This window comes from Ochlerotatus camptorhynchus, unplaced genomic scaffold, assembly GCF_037179485.1.
Source record: "Ochlerotatus camptorhynchus isolate MF236.1 unplaced genomic scaffold, CSIRO-AGI_Acam_v1.1 ptg000412l, whole genome shotgun sequence".
Taxonomy (NCBI): Eukaryota; Metazoa; Arthropoda; class Insecta; order Diptera; family Culicidae; genus Ochlerotatus; species Ochlerotatus camptorhynchus.
In genome coordinates, this window is record NW_027040898.1 from 978,962 (window position 1) to 1,006,954 (window position 27,993).

Consider the following 27,993-nt stretch of genomic DNA (forward strand, 5'->3'; position numbering starts at 1 on the left):
CTTAAGGTATCATTTTGTTGGATTTTTATTTAACTTTAAGAAAAAAATACAACAAAAATTATTCATCGGTAGTACTGTCAACCTCATCTACCATCCTTTTCCTCCGTTTGCGCTTGATAATTGCCCAAAAATTTTCAATGGGACAAAAATCTGGACAATTTGGTGGATTGATACTTTTCTCAATAAAATCGACATTATTCTGCTTATACATTGACATTGCGGCTGTAATGGCAGCTGGCTAAGTCAGGCCAGAACTTTATGGGACCTTCGTGTGATTGAATGAACGGCAAAATTATTTTCTGGAGACACTCCTCCTTGTAAAGTTGTCCATTCATAGTCGCTCCTGTGATGAAAACCTTTGTTTTCTTTCCGCAATTGCAGATGCCTTGCCAAATCATCAACTTGCGAGCGAATTTATCTGCAAAGACAAATTTGAATTTATCCGTTATCCCCCTTACGTTTTGAAAAGTAAAAATTTTAGCCCGGGATTTATCCAAAGTCCATTTTTACGTAAGTTTCATCGTCCATCAAAATACATCCGTTATACTTGGTAAGAACTTGCTCGTATAGCTTCCTTGCAGGGTTTTTTGCAACCAGGTTTTGTTTCAGCGTCCTTTTGGGATGTTTGCTGGCATGGTACGACCGGAAACCTTCTCGAATACAGATTCGCCGAACTGCCGCACTGAACCTTTTCGCCAAATCACGGCCGGAGATCCCAGGATTCTTTTGGAGTGCTCTTATAACCTTTGATCGTAGTTTTCGGTCATATGTTCCACTTCAACGTTTGTTTTGTTTTGTACGATCCAACTTTAGTGTTTCCCGGTAACGTTAGCACGGTATTTACAGTCGATTTTGGAAATTTGAGAGCCTTTGCAATCATTCCTCCAGGTGGTCAACGTTGGATTTTGCACGTGAGTGTGCAGTATTTTTTCACGTCTGTCACGTTCCATCTACGATAACTTTTGAACAAGTTTATGACTCCTGATGAAATTTTCACTACTAAATAAACAATCCTTCCGAATCAAAACGCTGTCAATAGTTTCTTGCTACGACACTAGAGGCGCTACAATAGTTAAAAAGAAGCGGCCGAATACTAACTGGAACAGACTTTACCTTGGAACTTTTTTTTTCATTGAATTTGTTTTCCGTCGATCTTGTTTTCTTGTTTTCCGTGCTGAGAACCAATGCTACCGACGCCAGGGAGGCAGCTCCCACCCACACGTGGAACCCTACCTATCGAGCCATCAACAAACCCATGAACCGGCGACCAAAACGGCTTTAATTCCCGTGATCAGAGATGTTATGCTTCAGAACATCCCGGTGGTGCTAACTGGTATTGTACCCAGGCCTGCTGGGGTGAGAGGCAATCACGCTTACCACTATACCACCAGCGCCGCTTACCTTGGAACTATCTGCACGAATTTCAGTAAAAACACTATAAATATTTATGTATTTGGAAAGCACTACCTCTCTACTTTCCAAAAGGGTTGAGAAATCATAAATTGGTTTAAAAAACATCGATTACCCCATGATAGTATGTGGTCACCTACCCAAAATTGGTTTTTTTAACAATATCTGTAAATTTAAGGGGTGTTAGAACAACTTCAAAAGTGCTTTCATGATCTACTCGACTAGACTAACAACCTACAATAGGTCACTTTAAACGATTTTTTTTTGTTATTGTGGCACAGTGTTATTGTTAAAGGAACAAATTAGAAATGAAAACTTTTTCCGGCCTGATTAAGCACTGTAAACTAAAAATCACCTGTACCGTTTACATTGTATTGGTATGACTAATTAGAGATAAGCATAGAGTATGACCCAAACAATATTATGTATTGCTTACTGAATGCAAAGCTTTTTAAATCAATGCTCAAAGTTTGCCTCAATCGAAAAATTATGCACAAAACCTCAAATTCTCTTTTTATGTTTTCTTGCTCAGTTTATTAATAAACTACTAGCTGAGTGTGCCCGGCCTTGCTCGAGATTCATAATTAGCTTGAGTTTATGCGCCGATTAAAAAAAAAACATGCTATATTGTACGTGGCCGATGAACCGATTTTGTAAGTCCCTCTACGCATCAGACTTTTATATTTTTATAAATTCACATAACCTCAATTCCAAATCTTTCTCATTTATTTTCAAGATGGATGTTTGAGCCAAACTTTGATGCAATGATTCCACTGGAAAATCACACAGCTTTCGTAGAACATAACATTGTTTTCTATCTCATAATTTAAAAAAAAATCGATATGAAATACCGAAAAATCATAGCTCTCGAATTTGTTTCACATCCAATTTATTTAAATCATGAGATAAAAAAAAGTTTTCATAATAAATTTTCTTTAGCGGCGCCGGTGGTGTAGTGGTAAGCGTGATTACCTCTCACCCCAGCAGGCCTGGGTTCAATCCCAGTCGGCGCTGCCGGGTGAGTCCTTTTTTTACTGGTTGTTGAATTGAGATTCGATCCGAAACTTGTGAGAAAATGCAGGCCAACTCCCCTGCACTCGATCTTCCTCGTTGATAAGTTAATACATTCGACTGGAGAGAATCGCCCATGAAATATGCTTCCACCTGAGAATTCCTTCCTGACATCTTCAAGTGGTGGATTTCTTTTTATTATTATTATGATTATTGACTGCACGGGAAAGGTCTGCATTAAGCGGGATTTAGATGAGGCTGGTGAGTTGAATTCAACTCAAACCGATCTGGTCGTCGGCGTTCATTTGACTTGGCAACGAATAGAGCAAGTCCGATATCGGTCAGATTTTTGGACGTTCATTTCGCAGTTCAAGTGAGTTGAACGCTGAATTGAACCATCTTAACCCAGCTTAAAGCTGGGTTTAGATAGGGAAAGTCAATTGATCAAGTCAGTTGAATTCAACGTGAACGTGTAAACCATGCCATTCAACTGACTTGATCAACTCACTTGAATTGAAAAAAGTTGGACCAGGCTCAACTTTTCAAGCCAATTAAATTCAACTGAGTTGATCAAATGACTTGCCTAGTCTAAACCCAGCTTTAGAGAGGGTCTAGGATAAGACATGAGCGGACGTGGACTGGCTGGTTTTGAGTCAAACGAACTGTCAAAGCCAGAGCCATACGAGCAGCGCCTATCTTGATTACATTGGCAATGTTGCTGACCCTCTCATAGTCTGCATGCTTCAATTAGATTTATTTTTATTGTTCGTGACGTAACCCACAATTAAAACACATCAATATTTAATGTAACAACAATTTTTATTGTAATAGAGTTGTTCATTATTGTTCATGATCGAATCATGTTAACAGTACAATAAATGAAAAATACGATAAAAATCATTGTAACAACATTTTATTATGTACATTCATTGTACATCTAGGTAGCAGTTTTGCCGTTTTCGGAAGGGTACAACATTATAACAATCATTTTTATTGTCGACAATAAATAGGGGAATTTACGTATTCTCGGCAACCTAAGCAGCGACCTTCTTTCTATAGCCTTTTTCTCTAAGGAACGCACACATATGCAGTATTGGTTTGTTTACATTCTTTTGCTGCCAGCTGCTCTAACAATTTCAGTCGAAAGAATAGTCAAAAACTGTTTTGAAACGCTTTTACAAAGCTCCAATATTCTCTAGTGAGAGCGAGTATTGTCGGCAACCAGTTTTTCTTCGCCAACCGTTCCATTTAAACTGCATGTAAATCTGCTGTTCTATTATCGGCAACTCGAAATCAGCTACAATTTGTAGTGCGTGTGTTGCATTTCAAGAAAACCTTGCTAGATTGCTTTTTCTCAGTGGTTAAAATATAGTCAAATTGAAGCTGAAAGCATAAAGAATCGTTTGCATGCATTCAGCGAAGTGTTTTCGTAAGAAAATCCAGTGAAAATAGTGTTTCAATTTGGGTTGCCGAAAATAGTCTGTTTTGCCGAAGCCGTCATTTCCCCTATTAATGTTAGAACATTGTTTCCACTGAAAATTTCACTGTAATTTTTTTTCGGTACGAGCTCTTTCAGAAGATGATATATTTTGGCAAAATTAAAGAACCCAACCTAATCTTCCATCAAAAAGAGCAGAACCCCCCCCCCCCCACCCTCCCCCTAATTCGAAACCTTGCTACGTCCATGTTCTAATTCGCAACTGTCAATGAGGCCACTTATGTATTTTAACCACAATAAATTGGTATGAATTTCATTGATTTGCCTTATGAAAAAAATGTGGACAAAAAACTAATAAAACTGAGATGACTGGAACCGAACTATCGACGTTAAGCTCACAGGTTCTGGGTCTGCAACACTAGTATCTCATTGCTTAGAAGAATGAAGTGGCTAAAGGCGTATAAAAGCTATCTGATGTTAGACGAAAACCTTTTATAGCGAAAAAGTTTCCCGATGAAAACAAATCACTGACACAATCACACTTTAGCAATCTCTATGGTACACTGAGGCTTAAGAATTTCATAAGGCTCGACTTTTGAACTACACATTCGAATTTCATAAGTCGCGCTTATGAAATTCATATGTGTCGTTCATAAGTCGAGCCTTATGAAATTCTTAAGTGACTGTCTTGAGGGCTGGCTTGCATCAACGTAGAGAGAGCAAAGTCAGTGATGAAAAATATTGTATTAGGGTTAACTACCTCATTTCCGGCCTATTAAGCACAACCCGCACTTAGTCTTTTTTAATCTAGCGCAGTTTAGCACCAAACGGAATGTTATTATTACTGATGGCTTTCAAATTTATTTACCTTTCCGCACGTACCGCAAGATTTGAAAAAGAGAAACCAATTGTTGAGATGTTGTCAAAAGTCTAACACTGCTTCTTGACACCAAACTCGGCCTACGGATTCTAAACTCGGCCTAACGCATTGAAACGCCATCGAAACGCCAATGAATTCACATCGGCCTATCGGAGGAAGATGAAAATTGATTCGGTCGGAGCGTTTCTTTTGTTTTGGAAATAATGGATGCAAACCTTTATACAACGCGTTCTCATTGACTTCGTTCGGTAGCTTATTTACTCAAGTATCGTAACAAACGCATATTTGACTTGTTAACTCTGAAATCATGGATTTATTTGAAGTATTCTGCTCGATAGGCCCAAAATGGGCGATTAGGCCGAAGTAGTTCTCTACCCTACTATCTTCATCGCACTCCAAGCAGCGCACGACAAATTCCGTATGAAGACAGTCCTCTTTTATTTACGTCGTGAAAAAACTAGCTCAGTACGTTCTCTCTCTTAGATCTGTCGGTTACTCGGAGAGGATTAAAAACTGCACGTTTTAGTCAGCCGTTCCGTTTGTTTGACAAAAAATTATGATCGTTGGAAGCAACACAAAAAACTTAAAATGGGTATAAAAAAACGGTTTCGAACAAGCAACGTTGAGTTTAACAGATTTGAGTCTTCACCACTAGCCTATCAACGCTTTGGACAATTGACAGGCTAAAGGAAAACAAGAAGCGCTTATAATGTGTGGTTGCTAGTCTGCTCACATGCACGTTCGACGGTATTTGCTTTTTTTTGTCCATGCATAATACAAAAAAGAGAAGTGGAGATAAAAGATGAGATAGGATTTGTTCAAAGGGATTACCGTCGGCTTCTCTTCGTCAATGACAAAGGATGTATGGAAATGATGGTTTTTGTACCACGACAATTTAGTTTTGGTTTTCGTCTTGTTACATTGTTTTTTAATGTATTTTTGTTGTTATTTTTTTTCGGGGTGTTCTGAGCACAATGATATTTTTTTCGATCCCAAAGATTTTCATCTCAATGTTTAAATCGGAATTGAAAACAAAATTATAATTTCGTTGTTTAACACTTAATTAACAAATTGACAGCTCGCTCCCATACAAACACCCACCGAGGGGCGGTAAGATGATGATTTGGACCGGATGGAGTGATCACTAGGTAAATCATCGTTTAACCGAAACTGAATTTTCTGTCAAACTTATTAGTCATATGACACCGGTGTTTTTAAATTTTTCAATCAAAAACAAGTTTCTACATATGTATTTCCATGTTCATTTTCACAAGCTTCGATTGCTATTTTTTTTTAAATAATGCTGCATTTGATGAAATTATACGCTAGAGGTATTTGTAAATGATTGCGTCATGTAAGAACAAGTTTAAATCGATGCTGCCAAAATTATATTCGATTTTGACAACATAAAACTTTGAATTTTCTTTAAATATTCTTAAATAGCATTTCTTCATAGTTTTTGAACAGTTATTCCAGTTTTCAACTGATTTTTTTTAACTTTGCGAGAATTTTATCCATTTAGTCAGCTTTCACATGTTCCCGGTACAAATAAATATAAATTAGTGATAAATTCATGGTGCCAGAATTTATTTACATAATCTCCCTAAAATGAAGAGTTTTCTAACTAATGCAAATTATTGCTAAAGAAATACTAACGATGTTGGAAATATAAAGATCTATATAATAGAAATGAATATTGTAAAGTCTTTGTACTCATGTTTTTCGTATGAAATCGAAAATTTCAACAATAAGTCAATTCAGGCTGCGATGGATGGTTTAAAAAAAAAACTTTTGGCAAAATGGCGGCCTTTCAATTCCCTATGTTTTTTCTTCTGTCTGTTTCATTTCATCTTAGCTTTCTTCTTTGGTTATATTACACATTCTACCGGCTTGTATTCACCAGTTTTTTTTAACAGGTTTGGTATTGTTACTGTAAAGTCCATTAAGTCACCCTTAAATATACTCTTAATATTTGACTAGTGCTATAAATTTTCAATAAAAATTGGTCATAAGTTTATGATTTGAGTAGTTCTAAACGATTTGATGAGCGGTTATATAACGTCACGTACAACGTATTGTAGTGCAAAACTTGATAAATCTGCAATAATATATGGGGGTTACTTTAATTTTCATTAAGTTACCGTATAAAAACTTATTCAAAGATAGTTCAAAACCGTTGAAATGTCACTAAGAATGTGTCATTTAACCCTTTCCAGGGTAAAAAACGATATTATTTTTTTGCACATTCTTAACGAAATTTCCAGGGGTTGTTATTTATTGTAAGTATATAAACAGTGTGACACAGATGTATTCGAACACATAAAAATTATGTACTTCTTTAAGAAGCACATTACTTCGGATTGAATATCCGGAAGTTATTCATTGAAAATTGCACCACAAAAGGTGCATTGTGAAACAAACTTCACTGACAATTTTTGGTACATCGTTCTGGTGAATAGAGGAGCAAGCTTTATAGAAAATCTCTGGTGCAAAATTTGCATCGCATTGATAAATGAAATGAACAGAAAGTTTCTGGTGGAAATCTTGCACTGGTCTGGTAAATGGAGACACAAGCTTTATTAAAAATTAAGCTACATTGAAAATTTCTGGTGGAAAATCTGCATTCTTCTGTTGTATAGCGAAACAAACTGTAATAATAATTTCTGGTGTAAAATTTGCACCGTTTTGATGATTGGAAGGAAGAACTGAAAATTTATGGTGAAAAACCTGAAAATAGGGGCAAGCTTTAATGCAAATATTTGGTGGAAAACCTGAAACATTTTGATAATAGGAGAAGCTAGCTATATTGAAAATGTCTGGTGGTAAATGGAAAATGGAACCTTCAATGAAAATTAGTGGTGGAAAATTTACACCCTTCTGGTGACGGAGGGGCAAGCTTAATTGCAGAAAATTGGTGAAAAATAACTAAGTTTTGGTGAAAGGGCAAGCTGTATTGAAAATATTGGAGGGAAAATTCGAACCGTTTTTGTAAATGGAGAATTGTGAAAGCTTTATTGAAAATTTCTAGTACAAATTTAGCTCCTAGCTGGTATATGGGGGAAGGAAAACCTTCAATGAAAATTAGTGGTGGAAAATTTACACCCTTCTGGTGATGGAGGGGCAAGCTTAATTGCAGAAAATTGGTGTAAATTACTAAGTGCTGGTAAATCGAAGGGCAAGTATTGAAAATATTGGAGGAAAATTCGAACCGTTTTTGTAAAGGGAGAATTGTGCAAGCTTTATTGAAAATTTGTAGTACAAATTTAGCGCCTAGCTGGTGTATAGGGGAAGGGAAAACTTCAATGAAAATTAAGGGAGGAAAATTTACACCCTTCTGGTGATGGAGGGGCAAGCTTAATTGCAGAAAATTGGTGTAAATTACTAAGTGTTGGTGGAAGGCCAAGTTGTATTGAAAATATTGGAGGAAAATTTGAACCGTTTTTGTAAATGGAGAATTGTGCAAGCTTTATTGAAAATTTGTAGTACACATTTAGCTCCTAGCTGGTGTATAGGAGGAGGGGAACCTTCAATGAAAATTAGTGGTGGAAAATTTACACCCTTCTGGTGATGGAGGGACAAGTTTTTCTGAAAATTTATGGTGGAAAATTTACAGCGTTCTGGTCAATGGAGGGGCAAGCGTTTTGTTTTGGAAAATTGTGGTGTGAAATTTGCACCGTTAAAGTGAATAGACGGGGTTTAACTGAAAATTCCTGATGTAAAATTTGATAGTACTGTTGAATAGAACTGCAAGGTGTATTGAAAATTTATACACATTACAAAAAAATATTATAATATCAGCCTGCGGTTAAAAGTCTCTTAAATAAACAAAATAAATCAATCAATCACTTCAGTATCACATCAAAGTGGATGCACTTCAATCTGTCGATAATATGGTGTTTAATTACTTGCCAAAAAGGACAAAATTATCATTAATACAGTGCATGAACTGACATTACGCTGCTTTTACTGCAATTGTTTATTTTTGTGACCATACAAATTTCATGGGGTTTTTGACATGATTGAAGTGCATCCTCTTGGATGTTATATTAAAATTTATATTTTGCTGTGTAGTGTTAAATTTGCAACGTTCTGATGAATGGAGGGGCAATATTAACATTTATGGCATTATTAACATATTAACAAATGGCCTATTGAGACAAGCTTTATCGAAGATTTCTGACTGGAAATTTGCCTCATGCTGATGAACGGCGAGGAATAAAAATATTATAAATAAATATTTCTCGTGGAACAATCGCACTGAAATGGTCCATGGATGTCTAGTTTTCAGAAAATTTCTGCTGTGAAAATAGCACCGCATTGGAGCATTTTGGGAGGAGGTTAGTTTCATAGCAAATAACGGGTGCAAAAATTGGTATGAAAAAGACAAATACTCAAACTGACTCTCTCATACCATCGCAAATTCTGCACAGTGTATATACACACTATAGTAAAATGAAGCAATCGTTCTGCCCTTTTTCGGTTGCTGCGCTGTATGGAAGCAGGTTTATTTTTAGCATTTATGTTGCCCTCCCGTTCTGAATGAAGCCTTCTGCGTGTAGATTGTATCGTACCTCTCGTCACTCATTTTCCATGGGCCCAAATAGACAACTAGTGAAGACAAAAAAATTAGGATTGAGATTGAGATGTACGCTGTTCGTATCCGATGTTAGAGAACTTGCATTTCCCTTAATTATTTCGATGCCACCTTTCATCTAAGGAAACAATGAATGTTTATGTAACGAAACTGTTTTTCAGGATGAGTGAAAAAAAATAAAATCTTTTCCCTAACCCGAAACAAGAATCGAACTCGAAACTTCATGATTAGTGACTCTGCACTTTTGTGCTGTGCCATACTCAACAATTAAATTAGGGGTATCCAGTAATCAATTTATATCAATATCGAATATATTCATTGCGATGGAATTGAACATGTTCAGCCCAGAAACAGACGCCACTATTTTAGCGCGAATGTGCTCTTCCAAGCGTTAGAAAATAGGATTGTGATTCGAGTTTTGGGGGCATCTGTTTTGTAAACAAACATTTAAATCACCGATTTCTCGCGGATTAAAGCTCAATCTTGCAATCCAACTTAACTAAAAGGATAGAGGAATGATTCCTCTATCATCTGGTTGAGTCGAATTGCAAGATTGTACTTTAATGCGCGAGTAATCGACGGTTTAATTTTTTGTTCACCAAATAGATACGCTCAAAACTCAAATCACTCCGGAGTTTCGGAGGAAATGTTTTTAACCGCCGTAAGAATTTTTGTAACAAAATGGCTTAAAGCATTAATTTGTCAAAATGGATAATTCGATCACGAAAACTAACAAAACCGTCAGATAGCGTAAAGTTCTTTCTAACTGTTAGTAATGTTAGTTTGCGAGGGCAATTAACTTCTGAATTCTTTGTTTACAAAAGCACTTAAGTTGACTTGAAAATGTTTGAGTTGAAAAATCAGCTATAATCAGAAACATCTCATGAATAGGGTTAGTAATACCGGGCTTGTTTTCCCAAAACCGGTTTTTCTGTACTCAGAAATGTAATACCGGTAAAACCGATACTGGGCAACATTTATAAAAAAAAATGTAAATTGTTGCTCATGAAGTCATTCTTCCTGTTAGCGCGATTAATTGATACCTCACTTGTGTAACCGCTCTGATTAACTCTACGTTGCATATGGGATTAGAGCTAAATAATTCCGGGATCAGGAGGTGTCTTTTAAAAGAAAAACGATTTCTTTCCATTTATTTTAAATGCAAAATTCTTATTATACGGCCATTGATACCTTCTCAAAAGTGAACAGGATTCCACTAATTTTTTTTTTAAATTGTAGTTACTCAAATATGCGCAGAAACATTGCTCAAAACTGAAGAAACGTTACTAAAATTTAGTTAACTTGACTCAAAAACGGGTACTCAAAAGATGCGAATAAAATTGGGCAAAGCCTATTTTGATTTCGTTGGCAGGTTTGCTAGAAAATATTTTGACGTAGGTTTCCAAGATCAAATGGTCTGAGTTTGCTATCATACACACATTTTGCTGACTTGAAGCAGAATAAGCTTCTTTTTAGCTTAATAAGATTATTTTATCTGAATAAGATACTTTGTAGCAAACATTTTTGCTAACCATTCAATTGTTCAAACAGTGTTCAATTGATAGTACAAGTTATTGTCTGTATAATTCCGGCATGATGCATAGTTTTAGTTTATAATAAATGATCCCATCGGAATTGAATACTATTTCAACTCTAATCTGTGGTACTTTATGGACTTCAAGATAGAAGCTGTTATTTGGATAAATATCGTGTCATTTTCTTGTAGAAACCTGAATAACTCTTGACAAATCTCAAAATGTGGATGGCTTGATTGGGGTGCTTTTGATTTGAAAGATTTTGTGTGTTCGTCGGACGTGTTGAGGTAAGTCCACCTTGCCGGCTCTCTATCCAACTTGATTGGTTTAATACGATATGTGATCGTTATATTCAAGACTTTTTTTTTACTAAACATTCTGAAGATAATCCAAGTTAAACATAAAAAATGTATTGCAATAATACCAAAAATACCGGTTTTTAGTTGACAGGACAAACGAATGATTCGTACCATTTGTGAAAGATGTGTTTTATATACGATATTCAGTTATACGAAACGGGTTTAAAAGAAATAACTAATATTTATTTTCGATGTATGTTCTATTTACAAGGACAAATAACTTCCGAATATTCAATCCGAAGTAATGTGCTTTCTTAAAGAAGTACATAATTTTTTATTTGTTCGAATACATCTGTGTCATACTGTATATATGCTTACAATAAATAACAACCCCTGGAAATTTCGTTAAGAATGTGCAAAAAAATAATATCGTTTTTTACCCTGGAAAGGGTTAAATGACACATTCTTAGTGACATTTCAACGGTTTTGAACTATCTTTGAATAAGTTTTTTTACGGTAACTTAATGAAAATTAAAGTAGGGGGTTACATTTCCTCGGAAACTCCGGAGTGATTTGAGTTTTGAGCGTATCTATTTGGTGAACAAAAAATTAAACCGTCGATTACTCGCGCATTAAAGTACAATCTTGCAATTCGACTCAACCAGATGATAGAGGAATCATTCCTCTATCCTTTTAGTTAAGTTGGATTGCAAGATTGAGCTTTAATCCGCGAGAAATCGGTGATTTAAATGTTTGTTTACAAAACAGATGCCCCCAAAACTCGAATCACAATCCTATTTTCTAACGCTTGGAAGAGCACATTCGCGCTAAAATAGTGGCGTCTGTTTCTGGGCTGAACATGTTCAATTCCATCGCAATGAATATATTCGATATTGATATAAATTGATTACTGGATACCCCTAATTTAATTGTTGAGTATGGCACAGCACAAAAGTGCGGAGTCACTAATCATGAAGTTTCGAGTTCGATTCTTGTTTCGGGTAGGGGAAAAGATTTTATTTTTTTCACTCATCCTGAAAAACAGTTTCGTTACATAAACATTCATTGTTTCCTTAGATGAAAGGTGGCATCGAAATAATTAAGGGAAATGCAAGTTCTCTAACATCGGATACGAACGGCGTACATCTCAATCTCAATCCTAATTTTTTTGTCTTCACTAGTTGTCTATTTGGGCCCATGGAAAATGAGTGACGAGAGGTACGATACAATCTACACGCAGAAGGTTTCATTCAGAACGGGAGGGCAACAGAAATGCTAAAAATAAACCTGCTTCCATAAAGCGCAGCAACCGAAAAAGGGCAGAACGATTGCTTCATTTTACTAAAGTGTGTATATACACTGTGCAGAATTTGCGATGGTATGAGAGAGTCAGTTTGAGTATTTGTCTTTTTCATACCAATTTTTGCACCCGTTATTTGCTATGAAACTAATCTCCTCCCAAAATGCTCCGATGCGGTGCTATTTTCACAGCAGAAATTTTCTGAAAACTAGACATCCATGGACCATTTCAGTGCGATTGTTCCACGAGAAATATTTATTTATAATATTTTTATTCCTCGTCGTTCATCAGCATGAGGCAAATTTCCAGTCAGAAATCTTCGATAAAGCTTGTGTTAATAATGCCATAAATGTTAATATTGCCCCTCCATTCATCAGAACGTTGCAAATTTAACACTACACAGCAAAAAATAAATTTTAATATAACATCCAAGAGGATGCACTTCAATCATGTCAAAAACCCCATGAAATTTGTATGGTCACAAAAATAAACAATTGCAGTAAAAGCAGCGTAATGTCAGTTCATGCACTGTATTAATGATAATTTTGTCCTTTTTGGCAAGTAATTTAACACCATATTATCCGAGGGGGGCGACTCTATCTTCGATGCAAAAACGATTTTGTTTTGCTGTGCTTAGCTGCACGTACGATGAGTAGATTTTAAGAAGATTGATGAAGATTTTGAAGATTTCCTGCATTAAGATGGAAGTCGATGCGAGTAGATGGATTTAGATGCTTAAAATGTCAAGAAGATTTTTCGTAGATTTATTCGCTGGCGTGAGAATTTTCGAGCATCTATGATTGAGATTTAGATGTGTCGCCCCCTCGATATTATCGACAGATTGAAGTGCATCCACTTTGATGTGATACTGAAGTGATTGATTGATTTATTTTGTTTATTTAAGAGACTTTCAACCGCAGGCTGATATTATAATATTTTTTTTGCTGTGTATAAATTTTCAATACACATTGCAGTTCTATTTAGCAGTACTATTAAATTTAACATCAGGAATTTTCAGTTAAACCCCGTCCATTCACTATAACGGTGCAAATTTCACACCACAATTTTCCAAAACAAAAAGCTTGCCCCTCCATTGACCAGAACGCTGTAAATTTTCTACCATAAATTTTCAGAAGGGTGTAAATTTTCCACCACTAATTTTCATTGAAGGCTTCCCTCCTCCTATACACCAGCTCGGAGCTAAATTTGTACTACAAATTTTCAATAAAGCTTGCACAATTCTCCATTTACAAAAACGGTGCAAATTTTCCTCCAATATTTTCAATACTTGCCCTTCGATTCACCAGCACTTAGTAATTTACACCAATTTTCTGCAATTAAGCTTGCCCCTCCATCACCAGAAGGGTGTAAATTTTCCACCACTAATTTTCATTGAAGGTTTCCCTCCTCCTATACACCAGCTCGGAGCTAAATTTGTACTATAAATTTTCAATAATTTTATTTAAAATCAAATTCAATTAAAGACCCCTAGCGCCCTCTGTTACAGCAGAGATAGTTGAAATCACACATCCAATTTCCCCATTTTTCAAACGCCCTCCACGAGCATGCTCATCATCAAAATAAACACAAAAAATTAAATTCAATTAAAGACCCCTACCGCCCCCTGATACAAACCAACAATTCCAATTTCAGGAAACAAAAATTAAAAAATTAAATCAAACTCAACTAAAGGCCCCTAGCGCCCCTTTTACTTCAAGGAAATTAAAAGCAAAAATTCAAATTTTCTCAAACATCGCAAACGTCTTTAATTTGCATTAGTATCATTAAAAAGAAATACAAATAAATACTCTTAGCGTCCCATAATGCAAACCATTTATATTTAATGAAAAAATCAAAACGCCTTCCAGAAAAAAAATATAGAAGAAAAAATATTTAAAATCAAATTCAATTAAAGACCCCTAGCGCCCTCTGTTACAGCAGAGATAGTTGAAATCACACATCCAATTTCCCCATTTTTCAAACGCCCTCCACGAGCATGCTCATCATCAAAATAAACACAAAAAAATAAATTCAATTAAAGACCCCTACCGCCCCCTGATACAAACCAACAATTCCAATTTCAGGAAACAAAAATTAAAAAATTAAATCAAACTCAACTAAAGACCCCTAGCGCCCCTTTTGCTTCAAGGAAATTAAAAGCAAAAATTTAAATTTTCTCAAACATCACAAACGTCTTTAATTTGCATTAGTATCATTAAAAAGAAATAAAAATAAATACTCTTAGCGTCCCATAATGCAAACCATTTATATTTAATGAAAAAATCAAAACGCCTTCCAGAAAAAAAAAATATATATATAGATGAAAAAATATTTAAAATCAAATTCAATTAAAGACCCCTAGCGCCCTCTGTTACAGCAGAGATAGTTGAAATCACACATCCAATTTCCCCATTTTTCAAACGCCCTCCACGAGCATGCTCATCATCAAAATAAACACAAAAAATTAAATTCAATTAAAGACCCCTACCGCCCCCTGATAAAAAACCAACAATTCCAATTTCAGGAAACAAAAATTAAAAAATAAAATCAAACTCAACTAAAGACCCCTAGCGCCCCTTTTGCTTCAAGGAAATTAAAAGCAAAAATTCAAATTTTCTCAAACATCACAAACGTCTTTAATTTGCATTAGTATCATTAAAAAGAAATAAAAATAAATACTCTTAGCGTCCCATAATGCAAACCATTTATATTTAATGAAAAAATCAAAACGCCTTCCAGAAAAAAAATATAGAAGAAAAAAATATTTAAAATCAAATTCAATTAAAGACCCCTAGCGCCCTCTGTTACAGCAGAGATAGTTGAAATCACACATCCAATTTCCCCATTTTTCAAACGCCCTCCACGAGCATGCTCATCATCAAAATAAACACAAAAAATTAAATTCAATTAAAGACCCCTACCGCCCCCTGATACAAACCAACAATTCCAATTTCAGGAAACAAAAATTAAAAAATAAAATCAAACTCAACTAAAGACCCCTGCGCCCCTTTTGCTTCAAGGAAATTAAAAGCAAAAATTCAAATTTTCTCAAACATCACAAACGTCTTTAATTTGCATTAGTATCATTAAAAAGAAATAAAAATAAATACTCTTAGCGTCCCATAATGCAAACCATTTATATTTAATGAAAAAATCAAAACGCCTTCCAGAAAAAAAAATATATATATAGATGAAAAAATATTTAAAATCAAATTCAATTAAAGACCCCTAGCGCCCTCTGTTACAGCAGAGATAGTTGAAATCACACATCCAATTTCCCCATTTTTCAAACGCCCTCCACGAGCATGCTCATCATCAAAATAAACACAAAAAATTAAATTCAATTAAAGACCCCTACCGCCCCCTGATACAAACCAACAATTCCAATTTCAGGAAACAAAAATTAAATAATAAAATCAAACTCAACTAAAGACCCCTAGCGCCCCTTTTGCTTCAAGGAAATTAAAAGCAAAAATTCAAATTTTCTCAAACATCACAAACATCTTTAATTTGCATTAGTATCATTAAAAAGAAATACAAATAAATACTCTTAGCGTCCCATAATGCAAACCATTTATATTTAATGAAAAAATCAAAACGCCTTCCAGAAAAAAAATATAGAAGAAAAAATATTTAAAATCAAATTCAATTAAAGACCCCTAGCGCCCTCTGTTACAGCAGAGATAGTTGAAATCACACATCCAATTTCCCCATTTTTCAAACGCCCTCCACGAGCATGCTCATCATCAAAATAAACACAAAAAATTAAATTCAATTAAAGACCCCTACCGCCCCCTGATACAAACCAACAATTCCAATTTCAGGAAACAAAAATTAAAAAATTAAATCAAACTCAACTAAAGACCCCTAGCGCCCCTTTTGCTTCAAGGAAATTAAAAGCAAAAATTTAAATTTTCTCAAACATCACAAACGTCTTTAATTTGCATTAGCATCATTAAAAAGAAATAAAAATAAATACTCTTAGCGTCCCATAATGCAAACCATTTATATTTAATGAAAAAATCAAAACGCCTTCCAGAAAAAAAAATATATATATAGGTGAAAAAATATTTAAAATCAAATTCAATTAAAGACCCCTAGCGCCCTCTGTTACAGCAGAGATAGTTGAAATCACACATCCAATTTCCCCATTTTTCAAACGCCCTCCACGAGCATGCTCATCATCAAAATAAACACAAAAAATTAAATTCAATTAAAGACCCCTACCGCCCCCTGATACAAACCAACAATTCCAATTTCAGGAAACAAAAATTAAAAAATAAAATCAAACTCAACTAAAGACCCCTAGCGCCCCTTTTGCTTCAAGGAAATTAAAAGCAAAAATTCAAATTTTCTCAAACATCACAAACGTCTTTAATTTGCATTAGTATCATTAAAAAGAAATAAAAATAAATACTCTTAGCGTCCCATAATGCAAACCATTTATATTTAATGAAAAAATCAAAACGCCTTCCAGAAAAAAAATATAGAAGAAAAAAATATTTAAAATCAAATTCAATTAAAGACCCCTAGCGCCCTCTGTTACAGCAGAGATAGTTGAAATCACACATCCAATTTCCCCATTTTTCAAACGCCCTCCACGAGCATGCTCATCATCAAAATAAACACAAAAAATTAAATTCAATTAAAGACCCCTACCGCCCCCTGATACAAACCAACAATTCCAATTTCAGGAAACAAAAATTAAAAAATAAAATCAAACTCAACTAAAGACCCCTGCGCCCCTTTTGCTTCAAGGAAATTAAAAGCAAAAATTCAAATTTTCTCAAACATCACAAACGTCTTTAATTTGCATTAGTATCATTAAAAAGAAATAAAAATAAATACTCTTAGCGTCCCATAATGCAAACCATTTATATTTAATGAAAAAATCAAAACGCCTTCCAGAAAAAAAAATATAGAGGAAAAAAATATTTAAAATCAAATTCAATTAAAGACCCCTAGCGCCCTCTGTTACAGCAGAGATAGTTGAAATCACACATCCAATTTCCCCATTTTTCAAACGCCCTCCACGAGCATGCTCATCATCAAAATAAACACAAAAAATTAAATTCAATTAAAGACCCCTACCGCCCCCTGATACAAACCAACAATTCCAATTTCAGGAAACAAAAATTAAATAATAAAATCAAACTCAACTAAAGACCCCTAGCGCCCCTTTTGCTTCAAGGAAATTAAAAGCAAAAATTCAAATTTTCTCAAACATCACAAACGTCTTTAATTTGCATTAGTATCATTAAAAAGAAATACAAATAAATACTCTTAGCGTCCCATAATGCAAACCATTTATATTTAATGAAAAAATCAAAACGCCTTCCAGAAAAAAAATATAGAAGAAAAAATATTTAAAATCAAATTCAATTAAAGACCCCTAGCGCCCTCTGTTACAGCAGAGATAGTTGAAATCACACATCCAATTTCCCCATTTTTCAAACGCCCTCCACGAGCATGCTCATCATCAAAATAAACACAAAAAATTAAATTCAATTAAAGACCCCTACCGCCCCCTGATACAAACCAACAATTCCAATTTCAGGAAACAAAAATTAAAAAATAAAATCAAACTCAACTAAAGACCCCTAGCGCCCCTTTTGCTTCAAGGAAATTAAAAGCAAAAATTCAAATTTTCTCAAACATCACAAACGTCTTTAATTTGCATTAGTATCATTAAAAAGAAATACAAATAAATACTCTTAGCGTCCCATAATGCAAACCATTTATATTTAATGAAAAAATCAAAACGCCTTCCAGAAAAAAAATATAGAAGAAAAAATATTTAAAATCAAATTCAATTAAAGACCCCTAGCGCCCTCTGTTACAGCAGAGATAGTTGAAATCACACATCCAATTTCCCCATTTTTCAAACGCCCTCCACGAGCATGCTCATCATCAAAATAAACACAAAAAATTAAATTCAATTAAAGACCCCTACCGCCCCCTGATACAAACCAACAATTCCAATTTCAGGAAACAAAAATTAAAAAATTAAATCAAACTCAACTAAAGACCCCTGCGCCCCTTTTGCTTCAAGGAAATTAAAAGCAAAAATTCAAATTTTCTCAAACATCACAAACGTCTTTAATTTGCATTAGTATCATTAAAAAGAAATAAAAATAAATACTCTTAGCGTCCCATAATGCAAACCATTTATATTTAATGAAAAAATCAAAACGCCTTCCAGAAAAAAAAATATAGAGGAAAAAAATATTTAAAATCAAATTCAATTAAAGACCCCTAGCGCCCTCTGTTACAGCAGAGATAGTTGAAATCACACATCCAATTTCCCCATTTTTCAAACGCCCTCCACGAGCATGCTCATCATCAAAATAAACACAAAAAATTAAATTCAATTAAAGACCCCTACCGCCCCCTGATACAAACCAACAATTCCAATTTCAGGAAACAAAAATTAAATAATAAAATCAAACTCAACTAAAGACCCCTAGCGCCCCTTTTGCTTCAAGGAAATTAAAAGCAAAAATTCAAATTTTCTCAAACATCACAAACGTCTTTAATTTGCATTAGTATCATTAAAAAGAAATACAAATAAATACTCTTAGCGTCCCATAATGCAAACCATTTATATTTAATGAAAAAATCAAAACGCCTTCCAGAAAAAAAATATAGAAGAAAAAATATTTAAAATCAAATTCAATTAAAGACCCCTAGCGCCCTCTGTTACAGCAGAGATAGTTGAAATCACACATCCAATTTCCCCATTTTTCAAACGCCCTCCACGAGCATGCTCATCATCAAAATAAACACAAAAAATTAAATTCAATTAAAGACCCCTACCGCCCCCTGATACAAACCAACAATTCCAATTTCAGGAAACAAAAATTAAAAAATAAAATCAAACTCAACTAAAGACCCCTAGCGCCCCTTTTGCTTCAAGGAAATTAAAAGCAAAAATTTAAATTTTCTCAAACATCACAAACGTCTTTAATTTGCATTAGCATCATTAAAAAGAAATAAAAATAAATACTCTTAGCGTCCCATAATGCAAACCATTTATATTTAATGAAAAAATCAAAACGCCTTCCAGAAAAAAAAATATATATATAGATGAAAAAATATTTAAAATCAAATTCAATTAAAGACCCCTAGCGCCCTCTGTTACAGCAGAGATAGTTGAAATCACACATCCAATTTCCCCATTTTTCAAACGCCCTCCACGAGCATGCTCATCATCAAAATAAACACAAAAAATTAAATTCAATTAAAGACCCCTACCGCCCCCTGATACAAACCAACAATTCCAATTTCAGGAAACAAAAATTAAAAAATAAAATCAAACTCAACTAAAGACCCCTAGCGCCCCTTTTGCTTCAAGGAAATTAAAAGCAAAAATTCAAATTTTCTCAAACATCACAAACGTTTTTAATTTGCATTAGTATCATTAAAAAGAAATAAAAATAAATACTCTTAGCGTCCCATAATGCAAACCATTTATATTTAATGAAAAAATCAAAACGCCTTCCAGAAAAAAAATATAGAAGAAAAAAATATTTAAAATCAAATTCAATTAAAGACCCCTAGCGCCCTCTGTTACAGCAGAGATAGTTGAAATCACACATCCAATTTCCCCATTTTTCAAACGCCCTCCACGAGCATGCTCATCATCAAAATAAACACAAAAAATTAAATTCAATTAAAGACCCCTACCGCCCCCTGATACAAACCAACAATTCCAATTTCAGGAAACAAAAATTAAATAATAAAATCAAACTCAACTAAAGACCCCTAGCGCCCCTTTTGCTTCAAGGAAATTAAAAGCAAAAATTCAAATTTTCTCAAACATCACAAACGTCTTTAATTTGCATTAGTATCATTAAAAAGAAATAAAAATAAATACTCTTAGCGTCCCATAATGCAAACCATTTATATTTAATGAAAAAATCAAAACGCCTTCCAGAAAAAAAATATATATATAGATGAAAAAATATTTAAAATCAAATTCAATTAAAGACCCCTAGCGCCCTCTGTTACAGCAGAGATAGTTGAAATCACACATCCAATTTCCCCATTTTTCAAACGCCCTCCACGAGCATGCTCATCATCAAAATAAACACAAAAAATTAAATTCAATTAAAGACCCCTACCGCCCCCTGATACAAACCAACAATTCCAATTTCAGGAAACAAAAATTAAAAAATAAAATCAAACTCAACTAAAGACCCCTAGCGCCCCTTTTGCTTCAAGGAAATTAAAAGCAAAAATTTAAATTTTCTCAAACATCACAAACGTCTTTAATTTGCATTAGCATCATTAAAAAGAAATAAAAATAAATACTCTTAGCGTCCCATAATGCAAACCATTTATATTTAATGAAAAAATCAAAACGCCTTCCAGAAAAAAAAATATATATATAGATGAAAAAATATTTAAAATCAAATTCAATTAAAGACCCCTAGCGCCCTCTGTTACAGCAGAGATAGTTGAAATCACACATCCAATTTCCCCATTTTTCAAACGCCCTCCACGAGCATGCTCATCATCAAAATAAACACAAAAAATTAAATTCAATTAAAGACCCCTACCGCCCCCTGATACAAACCAACAATTCCAATTTCAGGAAACAAAAATTAAATAATAAAATCAAACTCAACTAAAGACCCCTAGCGCCCCTTTTGCTTCAAGGAAATTAAAAGCAAAAATTCAAATTTTCTCAAACATCACAAACGTCTTTAATTTGCATTAGTATCATTAAAAAGAAATACAAATAAATACTCTTAGCGTCCCATAATGCAAACCATTTATATTTAATGAAAAAATCAAAACGCCTTCCAGAAAAAAAATATAGAAGAAAAAATATTTAAAATCAAATTCAATTAAAGACCCCTAGCGCCCTCTGTTACAGCAGAGATAGTTGAAATCACACATCCAATTTCCCCATTTTTCAAACGCCCTCCACGAGCATGCTCATCATCAAAATAAACACAAAAAATTAAATTCAATTAAAGACCCCTACCGCCCCCTGATACAAACCAACAATTCCAATTTCAGGAAACAAAAATTAAAAAATTAAATCAAACTCAACTAAAGACCCCTAGCGCCCCTTTTGCTTCAAGGAAATTAAAAGCAAAAATTTAAATTTTCTCAAACATCACAAACGTCTTTAATTTGCATTAGCATCATTAAAAAGAAATAAAAATAAATACTCTTAGCGTCCCATAATGCAAACCATTTATATTTAATGAAAAAATCAAAACGCCTTCCAGAAAAAAAAATATATATATAGATGAAAAAATATTTAAAATCAAATTCAATTAAAGACCCCTAGCGCCCTCTGTTACAGCAGAGATAGTTGAAATCACACATCCAATTTCCCCATTTTTCAAACGCCCTCCACGAGCATGCTCATCATCAAAATAAACACAAAAAATTAAATTCAATTAAAGACCCCTACCGCCCCCTGATACAAACCAACAATTCCAATTTCAGGAAACAAAAATTAAAAAATAAAATCAAACTCAACTAAAGACCCCTAGCGCCCCTTTTGCTTCAAGGAAATTAAAAGCAAAAATTCAAATTTTCTCAAACATCACAAACGTTTTTAATTTGCATTAGTATCATTAAAAAGAAATAAAAATAAATACTCTTAGCGTCCCATAATGCAAACCATTTATATTTAATGAAAAAATCAAAACGCCTTCCAGAAAAAAAATATAGAAGAAAAAAATATTTAAAATCAAATTCAATTAAAGACCCCTAGCGCCCTCTGTTACAGCAGAGATAGTTGAAATCACACATCCAATTTCCCCATTTTTCAAACGCCCTCCACGAGCATGCTCATCATCAAAATAAACACAAAAAATTAAATTCAATTAAAGACCCCTACCGCCCCCTGATACAAACCAACAATTCCAATTTCAGGAAACAAAAATTAAAAAATAAAATCAAACTCAACTAAAGACCCCTAGCGCCCCTTTTGCTTCAAGGAAATTAAAAGCAAAAATTCAAATTTTCTCAAACATCACAAACGTCTTTAATTTGCATTAGTATCATTAAAAAGAAATACAAATAAATACTCTTAGCGTCCCATAATGCAAACCATTTATATTTAATGAAAAAATCAAAACGCCTTCCAGAAAAAAAATATAGAAGAAAAAATATTTAAAATCAAATTCAATTAAAGACCCCTAGCGCCCTCTGTTACAGCAGAGATAGTTGAAATCACACATCCAATTTCCCCATTTTTCAAACGCCCTCCACGAGCATGCTCATCATCAAAATAAACACAAAAAATTAAATTCAATTAAAGACCCCTACCGCCCGCTGATACAAACCAACAATTCCAATTTCAGGAAACAAAAATTAAAAAATTAAATCAAACTCAACTAAAGACCCCTAGCGCCCCTTTTGCTTCAAGGAAATTAAAAGCAAAAATTTAAATTTTCTCAAACATCACAAACGTCTTTAATTTGCATTAGCATCATTAAAAAGAAATAAAAATAAATACTCTTAGCGTCCCATAATGCAAACCATTTATATTTAATGAAAAAATCAAAACGCCTTCCAGAAAAAAAATATAGAAGAAAAAATATTTAAAATCAAATTCAATTAAAGACCCCTAGCGCCCTCTGTTACAGCAGAGATAGTTGAAATCACACATCCAATTTCCCCATTTTTCAAACGCCCTCCACGAGCATGCTCATCATCAAAATAAACACAAAAAATTAAATTCAATTAAAGACCCCTACCGCCCCCTGATACAAACCAACAATTCCAATTTCAGGAAACAAAAATTAAAAAATAAAATCAAACTCAACTAAAGACCCCTAGCGCCCCTTTTGCTTCAAGGAAATTAAAAGCAAAAATTCAAATTTTCTCAAACATCACAAACGTTTTTAATTTGCATTAGTATCATTAAAAAGAAATAAAAATAAATACTCTTAGCGTCCCATAATGCAAACCATTTATATTTAATGAAAAAATCAAAACGCCTTCCAGAAAAAAAAATATAGAGGAAAAAAATATTTAAAATCAAATTCAATTAAAGACCCCTAGCGCCCTCTGTTACAGCAGAGATAGTTGAAATCACACATCCAATTTCCCCATTTTTCAAACGCCCTCCACGAGCATGCTCATCATCAAAATAAACACAAAAAATTAAATTCAATTAAAGACCCCTACCGCCCCCTGATACAAACCAACAATTCCAATTTCAGGAAACAAAAATTAAAAAATAAAATCAAACTCAACTAAAGACCCCTAGCGCCCCTTTTGCTTCAAGGAAATTAAAAGCAAAAATTCAAATTTTCTCAAACATCACAAACGTTTTTAATTTGCATTAGTATCATTAAAAAGAAATAAAAATAAATACTCTTAGCGTCCCATAATGCAAACCATTTATATTTAATGAAAAAATCAAAACGCCTTCCAGAAAAAAAATATAGAAGAAAAAAATATTTAAAATCAAATTCAATTAAAGACCCCTAGCGCCCTCTGTTACAGCAGAGATAGTTGAAATCACACATCCAATTTCCCCATTTTTCAAACGCCCTCCACGAGCATGCTCATCATCAAAATAAACACAAAAAATTAAATTCAATTAAAGACCCCTACCGCCCCCTGATACAAACCAACAATTCCAATTTCAGGAAACAAAAATTAAAAAATAAAATCAAACTCAACTAAAGACCCCTGCGCCCCTTTTGCTTCAAGGAAATTAAAAGCAAAAATTCAAATTTTCTCAAACATCACAAACGTCTTTAATTTGCATTAGTATCATTAAAAAGAAATAAAAATAAATACTCTTAGCGTCCCATAATGCAAACCATTTATATTTAATGAAAAATTCAAAACGCCTTCCAGAAAAAAAAAATATATATATAGATGAAAAAATATTTAAAATCAAATTCAATTAAAGACCTCTAGCGCCCTCTGTTACAGCAGAGATAGTTGAAATCACACATCCAATTTCCCCATTTTTCAAACGCCCTCCACGAGCATGCTCATCATCAAAATAAACACAAAAAATTAAATTCAATTAAAGACCCCTACCGCCCCCTGATACAAACCAACAATTCCAATTTCAGGAAACAAAAATTAAAAAATAAAATCAAACTCAACTAAAGACCCCTGCGCCCCTTTTGCTTCAAGGAAATTAAAAGCAAAAATTCAAATTTTCTCAAACATCACAAACGTCTTTAATTTGCATTAGTATCATTAAAAAGAAATAAAAATAAATACTCTTAGCGTCCCATAATGCAAACCATTTATATTTAATGAAAAAATCAAAACGCCTTCCGGAAAAAAAAATTATAGAAGAAAAAAATATTTAAAATCAAATTCAATTAAAGACCCCTAGCGCCCTCTGTTACAGCAGAGATAGTTGAAATCACACATCCAATTTCCCCATTTTTCAAACGCCCTCCACGAGCATGCTCATCATCAAAATAAACACAAAAAATTAAATTCAATTAAAGACCCCTACCGCCCCCTGATACAAACCAACAATTCCAATTTCAGGAAACAAAAATTAAAAATTAAATCAAACTCAACTAAAGACCCCTAGCGCAAACAAACTATTCTAATTTTATTAAACATTCTAACAGCATCCAGAAGCATGAATGTCATCAAAGTAAAAAAATATATAAAATTTAATCAAATACCCCTGGTGCCCTTCTGTTGAATCACACTTTCAAATTCCTTATTTTCCAAACGCCTTGCTGTTTTATGACATGAGTATCATCGAAGTAAAAACAAATTAAATTTAAATTAGATACTCCTAGCGCCCCCTGTTGCTTGTTGTAGTTTAAAAATAAAATCATCTGTTTTAATTCCTCCGTCGAATTTGCTTTTGCTTAACAATTAGAAAATAAATCAAGTTTTTAAAGATCGTTTTGTGTGGAGGCATTTAAACTAATCTTACAATTTTGTTAAACACTTCATGATTGCCTACGGCGGCTGTCTCAGAGAACTTAGATTTTTTTTGTTCACCTTGCTGATACATCACAAGAAAGGTGTGTGTTATGTTTATGGACTTTTGATTTTTTTATAATGTGTATGAAAACAATAAGAGGGCGTTAACAGTAAAGGTCTAGCATGAGGAGCATCAGGAGGGCGCATAAGGTATGAAACACAAATCATTTGGGGGGGCCATGGCCCCCCCTGGCCCCCCCTTGCGCACGCCTGTGCCGGTTCCCGCTTCGTAGTTGGAGGAGATCTAAATGCTCGCCATGAGGCCTGGCGGAACTACCAGCAGAACCAGAACGGTCGTGTGCTGTTCGACCACTCACAGCATGGGCTGTACTCCGTTTGGTTTTCGAATGAGCCAACATTTATCTCACCATGTAACCGTTCTTCCACTGTTCTTGAGAATGCTTCAAACGCAGTGGCTTATGCGCCACTCTCGAGTTTGAGAGACCACTGCACAGTGGTTTGAATACTCAATATCACGAACTTTTTTATTTGCGCCTTCAATGTCGGTTTTTTCACTATGATGTCTTTAAAAGAGTTTTTGCATAAAATAAGGCGCAAAGACTAGTGATAGGTTTTAGTTCGGAACTCCACCACAGGCGGCGCTGCAAAATCTAACTTTTTACATTTACAAGATAGGTATGCAATGTCTTCAGCAAAGTTGTAGATAATTTTACTACAAAAATCTTTGCTCAACACACAAATCCTCTATATTCCTTAGTTTTTGAGATACGTAGCGTTTAATATGACTGTTCAACAAAATTTAATTTTTTTCACTTTTTATAACATATTTAAAAAACTATAGGTTTTAGAAGACTATAATGTTCAACAAATCTGTGTATTTTATCACAATACAAAACTTTGTCAAAGACGTCCAAAAGGTATCGATTACACAGACTGAGTTATTCACAAATTTAGTAATTTTTTTTACATATTTTGTGCCCTCACAGACAAAAATCCGGCAAAATCCGGCAGGTGAATCTTGAATAGGATGAAAGCTTGTTCAAAAGTGATCTCAAATTTCATTGAAACATTTGTCCCTTTTGGTATCCTCGTTGATTGTTTTGTATTTTTAAAAGGTCGTTCCGTAGTTCAGTGTTAGCGCGCATTTGTCAAATACTGAATCAAAGTAGGCTCAGTGATAATATAACAAAGTTTGGTCACACATTGATCGGTTTTGCAGCATTAAACGCATATTCCTTAGAAAATGTGAAGGTTATTTTTTCAACATTTCCGTAGCAGATCCCAAAAGTGAGAAAAGCATGTCTTTCAACAATGAAAGTAAGTACAACCATGTAGTTAATAAGGTATTCAGTGTTAATTTCCAATTCATGATATAAATGAGTTATATATGGAAGTTATTTGTTTGTGACAATTTCAAAAATAGTTTAAATTATAAGTTATCAAATAAAATTTCAGTTGAAATCGACTGAAAGCTTTTTAAACTGTGGAAAGAATTTAAGGGAAACGACATTGATAAATCAAACGTTGTGTCGAGAGAACTTTTTGACTGTTACGGCATTGAAACATAATCAATGCCGTAACAGTCAAAAACTTCTCTGGACACAAGTGGCAGCTGAAATCAACCATTTTGTGAAGGCGACATGCAAATATTAAAAAAAACTGTGGGAAACCCACAACCGGACTATGCTTGAAAGCAGTCGTGGTTATTTCGATAGCCCCTTCAAACTACCACAGAAAGCTGTTGATCGTTTCCCTTGTACTTCTGGATCTTCCCGTCGTGGAAGAAAATCTTTGGCGGTCGAAGAAAGCAGCGAGGTTGTTAAGAGACGCAAGACGTCTGCAATGCGGCCTAACTACCCAACAGATGAACTTGCATTTGCAACCCAAATGAAATTACGTGAGGATGGTAAAGAAGATGCAGCGTTCATTGTAAAACAGGCAACGCTAACAACTCCGACAAGAGTCGTGAAAACGGGTTCGGTTATGCAATCATCCAAAAATGGCTTTGTACCCTATTCGGAGACGGAAGCTCTTGCGTTAATATTGGATCTTAATTTATCGAAAGACCAATACGAAAAGCTTCGTAATGGAGCTCTGGATCAGAATGTGCCTTTGTACCCGTCCTACTACAAAGTGCTGCAAACTAAAAAGTGCTGTTATCCCAATACAGGGTTAGTAGTTTCGGAAACGTCTGCAGAAGTGAAACTAAAGGATCTCTTGGAGCACACGACAATGAGGATTGTTGATGCAAATGCGTCCACGCTGGAAAAGTTTAGTGATGACGAATTGGAGAAAATGATGATTAAGTGGGGATTTGATGGCACAACTGGATTAAGTAAACACAAGCAAGCACTTGACGATGATGACGGAACTAAATCCGATGCAAATATGTTTGTTACATCCATTGTGCCGATCAAATTGGAATCAAATGGGAACATTTTCTGATCCTCTCATCAGCAGCCTTAGAGCATCTCGAGACAAGCCGATTAATGACCTCTGTAGCGATGCAAAATACATGCTTGATGTGGAAGAGAAAGATGAAAATGTTTTTGATAACAATATTGTGTAACCTTTGTTAATATTTTTGATATATTTATATATACATGCATACAATGAT